General features: G+C 48.4%; 1 protein-coding gene across 1 annotated transcript in view; it reads right to left on the bottom strand.

The window, feature by feature from the left end:
• ache (acetylcholinesterase (Yt blood group)) overlaps positions 1–899 on the bottom strand; it is a gene marked incomplete at its 3' end in the record, with an annotated part of 153,635 nt that extends 152,736 nt beyond the window's left edge. Inside the window, exon 1 of the mRNA XM_084312093.1 lies at positions 761–899. The remainder of the gene's footprint in view (positions 1–760) is intronic.
• Between the last annotated feature and the right edge of the window lie 4,409 nt (positions 900–5,308).

Raw genomic sequence — 5,308 nt, 5'->3', positions numbered from 1 at the left:
AATACAAAAAGAGTCCAGAAAAGAGAGTATATATACATTTGACGTAGAAACTGTACATTGGAGGTTGGGTAGATAACTGCCTGAATGATCATGTAAAATATGGTCTATAATAATGCAAGTAGCCTACTGACGGCCAATACACAGTAGTAACAACAATGTGTTCAACCACCCATGGCCATGGCATGCCGTGCAGTTCTACAGGCCAGGCCTAAATGGAATTATTTCGTCTCAATGCGCACGACAACTAACCAACATTCGCGATGTGTGTTTGTGTGTGCTTTGTGTGTGTGTGTGTGTGCGCGCGCGCGCGTGTGGTGTGTGTGTGCGCGTGTGGTGCGCGCGCGCGCGTGTGTGTGTATCTATCTGCGCCCCCCAAAACATACGAGATGTGCGGGGGGGGGGGGGGGGGAAGAAGACACCAACAAAACACAGCACACACGCGCCGTCTCGCCATGCGCGTCATATTATACGCACAGTAGCGCGCCGCGCACACAGCAGCGCGCTACAGACAGTGTGTCTTCCGCGAACCGTCGCGCGGTCGCCGCTCGAGCTCCGTCTCTCTTTTCTCTCGTGTGCAGTATAACAGTAACTACACTATCATTTAGCCACACTGCCCACACACACACACACACACAACCGTTTCGAATGTGCAATTTATAATATATTATAATAATAATTTAGAATAATAGATGTCTATAAAAAGGCTATAGGCGGTGCTTAAAAAAAAAAAAAAAAAAAACGTTATTTAGCAAAACCTTACCTGGGTGCCTCAGTGCAAAGGAGCGCGCGGGCGCAGGACGAGCAGATTCTCACCCGGCTGGCACAGCTTCCACGCTCTCTCCCTCTCCGTCACGAGAAAGAAACCCGAAGTCCAACTGAAATAATTATAATGGGGGGGCTTTAAGCTGATCTCCTCTCGGCTGTCAAAAAAAGCGAAACGCTAGTAATAGAAATACCGAGTCCTCCTCCCGCTTTTACGGAGTAGAGGGACGGAATGGAACTGACAAGCGGCCGTACGTAGTTGTAGGAGCCGTTACTGTGCCGTTATGACGGTAGGGGGAGTCTTCCGCTGATAAACACTCCTCACGAGATGAAAAAAAAGAAAAAAAATCGACATAATTATAATATTCTCGCGAGAATAAGCCCACACCGCCTCCTTGTTGTCCCTTGTTGTCAAAGGGTCTCTCTCTCTCTCTCTCTCTCTCTCTCTCTCTCTCTCTCTCTCTCTCTCTCTCTCTCTCTCTCTCTCTCTCTCTCTCTCCCTCTCTCTCTTTCTCACACGCACTCACACACACACACACACACACACACACACACACACACACACACACACACACACACACACACACACTGTACAGACACTGGCCAATTTGTTCCAATATAACAAGAACATTCTAATTTATCTCATATTCTGTAGTTAAGGGAAATAATTTAGCAGGCAATCATTTCAATGTTAACCCACTGGACCCCTGATCATCTCGATGGGTACAGTATACACACATTTCCATACACACAGAATCCACTCTTACACATTATACACAACTGCCATATGCACACACACAGACTACACTCGCACAAACACACACATAAAGGCTATAGACTACTTTCTTTCCCTTGCTTGCTCACCCACACGCCGCCCCACCCCCATCCCGTGAAGGCCATGGTCCCTGCATCCCCAGGATTGTAAACGGAACAACTGCTGTCTTTTTATTGTCCCTAGAAGCAGCAACTGCTCTGCAACAGATCCCAAGATAGAAGCAACTCCATCAGACTACAAAGAATCTGCAACAGATCCCAAGATAGAAGCAACTCCATCAGACTACAGAGAATCCTAAGGGGGAGACTGGCTGTGTGTGTGTGTGTGTGTGTGTGTGTGTGTGTGTGTGTGTGTGTGTGTGTGTGTGTGTGTGTGTGTGTGTGTGTGTGTGTGTGTGTGTGTGTGTGTGTGTGTGTGTGTGTGTGTGTGTGTGTGTGTGTGTGTGTGTGTGTGTGTGTGTGTGTGTGAATACCGGTATATGTATAGTAGTATAGTATATATATGCATGGGGTCTTGAATAATCCTTCTCAGATACTGTTGTGGGTTAGGATGATCCTATTGCTGATCCAAAATGATAATTTTCTGGGCATTACATAATACTGTGTGTTTTAAGAATTTTACAAATGTTACATACAAATTAAATACAACTCCTGTTTCAATCTCAATCTAGCAGCAGATCCTCAAGGTCACCAGAATGAGATATTCTGTTTTACTTTTCATTATAGCCCAATGTATTATTTTCTTTTGCACATTCAAATTTAAAAGTGTTGTGGCTCTTCTATTTTAAACGCTTGGATGCAGCACCTCTATAATCATTGCACTGGGTTGAGTGATTGGTTAGTTGAGTGGTGGGTTGGTTGGGTGGTTAGTTGATTGATTGGTTGGTTGGGTGGTGGGTTGGTTGGGTGGGTGGTTAGTTGATTGATTGGTTGGTTGGGTGGTGGGTTGATTGGTTGGTTGGGTGGTGGGCTGGTTGGGTGGGTGGTTAGTTGATTGATTGGTTGGTTGGGTGGTGGGTTGATTGGTTGGTTGGGTGGTGGGCTGGTTGGTTGATTGGTTGGGTGGTGGGTTGGTTGGTTGGGTGGTGGATGGGTTGGTTGTGTGGTGGGTGGGTGGGTTGGTTGGTTGGTTGGGTGGTGGGTTGGTTGGTTGGTTGATTGGTTGGGTGGTGGGTTGGTTGGTTGGTTGATTGGTTGGTTGGGTGGTGGATGGGTTGGCTGGCTGGTTGGCTGGGTGGTTGGTGGATTGGTTAGTGGGCTGGGTGGTTGGTGGGTGGGTTGGTTGCTTAATTGGGTGGGTGGTTGGTTGGTTAGTGGGTTGATTGGTTGGTTGGTTAGTGGGTTGGTTGGTTGGGTGGTAGGTTGGTTGGATGGTTAGTTGATTGGTTGGGTGGCTGGTTGGTTAGTGGGTTGATTGGTTGGTTGGTTAGTGGGTTGATTGGTTGGTTGGTTAGTGGGTTGATTGGTTGGTTGGTTAGTGGGTTGATTGGTTGGTTGGTTAGTGGGTTGATTGGTTGGTTAGTGGGTTGGTTAGTGGGTTGATTGGTTGGTTGGTTATTGGGTTGATTGGTTGGTTGGTTATTGGGTTGATTGGTTGGTTGGTTAGTGGGTTGATTGGTTGGTTGGTTATTGGGTTGATTGGTTGGTTGATTAGTGTGTTGGTTGGATGGTTAGTTGATTGGTTGGGTGGCTGGTTGGTTGGTTAGTGGGTTGATTGGTTGGTTGGTTAGTGGGTTGATTGGTTGGTTGGTTAGTGGGTTGATTGGTTGGTTGGTTATTGGGTTGATTGGTTTGTTGGTTAGTGGGTTGATTGGTTGGTTGGTTAGTGGGTTGATTGGTTGGTTGGTTATTGGGTTGATTGGTTGGTTGATTAGTGTGTTGGTTGGATGGTTAGTTGATTGGTTGGGTGGCTGGTTGGTGGGTTGGTTGGTTGGTTAGTGGGTTGGTTGGTTGGGTGGTAGGTTGGTTGGATGGTTAGTTGATTGGTCGGGTGGCTGGTTGGTTGGTTATTGGGTTGATTGGTTGGTTGGTTGGTTGGTTGGTTGGGTGGTAGGTTGGTTGGTTGGATGGTTAGTTGATTGGTTGGGTGGCTGGTTAGTTAGTGGGTTGATTGGTTGGTTGCTTATTGGGTTGATTGGTTGGTTAGTGTGTTGGTTGGGTGGTTAGTTGATTGGTTGACTGGCTGGGTGGTTGGTGGGCTGGGTGGTGGGTTGGTTGATTGGGTGGGTGGTTGGTTGCCTGGTTGGTTGGTTAGTGGGTTGGTTGATTGGTTGGTTGGTTGGTTGGTTAGGTGGTAGGTTGGTTGGTTGGATGGTTAGTTGATTGGTTGGGTGGCTGGTTGGTTAGTGGGTTGATTGGTTGGTTGGTTAGTGGGTTGGTTGGTTGGGTGGTGGGTTGGTTGGTTGGATGGTTAGTTGATTGGTTGGGTGGCTGGTTGGTTAGTGGGTTGATTGGTTGGTTGGTTAGTGGGTTGGTTGGTTGGGTGGTGGGTTGGTTGGTTGGATGGTTAGTTGATTGGTTGGTTGGGTGGTGGATTGGTTGGTTGGGTGGCTGGTTGGTTGGGTGGTGGGTTGGTTGGTTGGATGGATGGTTAGTTGATTGGTTGGTTGGGTGGCTGGTTGGTTGGTTGGTTGGGTGGTTAGTTGATTGGTTGGTTGGGTGGGTGGCTGGTTGGTTGGTTGGGTGGCTGGTTGGTTTGTTGGGTTGATTGGTTGGTAATAATAATAATAATAATGCAGGACCTCTTTAGGGGGTCTTTATTCGGCATGCAACAAACTGGACATGCAATTGGAGTGGCACACACACACCGGGATACACACACACACATGCATTGTCTTTTTCTCAGTCGCCGATGCGATTGAGTCTCTGCACTTGACCCATCCCGTCGTCCTTCCCCCCATGGGCAGCCGGGAGCAGATAGGGCGTCAACGTGAGCCGCGCCCCGGGGACCAATCCAAGTGCTCCTGCCCGTCTTCATCAAGGACGCCACAGCGTTAGCGATCTGTTGTTGTGCATGTTTTTCCATTGGATTTATCTTATCGGGGGGGAAACCCTTGCGAGCACGGGGAGAACATGCAAACTCCACACAGAAAGGCCTGGGAGATCACCCACCTGGGTACCTGGCATCATGGAAACATGGATGGGTTGGTTGTGTGGTGGGTGGGTGGGTTGGTTGGTTGGTTGGGTGGTGGGTTGGTTGGTTGGTTGATTGGTTGGGTGGTGGGTTGTTTGGTTGATTGGTTGGGTGGTGGGTTGGTTGGTTGATTGGTTGGTTGGGTGGTGGATGGGTTGGTTGGTTGGTTGGGTGGTTGGCTGGCTGGGTGGTTGGTGGATTGGTTGGTGGATTGGTTGGTGGGCTGGGTGGTTGGTGGGTGGGTTGGTTGCTTAATTGGGTGGGTGGTTGGTTGGTTAGTGGGTTGATTGGTTGGTTGGTTAGTGGGTTGGTTGGTTGGGTGGTAGGTTGGTTGGATGGTTAGTTGATTGGTTGGGTGGCTGGTTGGTTAGTGGGTTGATTGGTTGGTTAGTGGGTTGATTGGTTGGTTGGTTAGTGGGTTGATTGGTTGGTTGGTTAGTGGGTTGATTGGTTGGTTAGTGGGTTGGTTGGTTAGTGGGTTGATTGGTTGGTTGGTTATTGGGTTGATTGGTTGGTTGGTTATTGGGTTGATTGGTTGGTTGGTTAGTGGGTTGATTGGTTGGTTGGTTATTGGGTTGATTGGTTGGTTGATTAGTGTGTTGGTTGGATGGTTAGTTGATTGGTTGGGTGGCTGGTTGG

Source organism: Notolepis coatsorum, assembly GCF_963971535.1.
Source record: "Notolepis coatsorum genome assembly, chromosome: 4".
Classification (NCBI taxonomy): Eukaryota; Metazoa; Chordata; class Actinopteri; order Aulopiformes; family Paralepididae; genus Notolepis; species Notolepis coatsorum.
The sequence above is the reverse complement of the archived record's forward strand: the minus strand, read 5'-3'. Positions and strand labels throughout refer to the sequence as shown.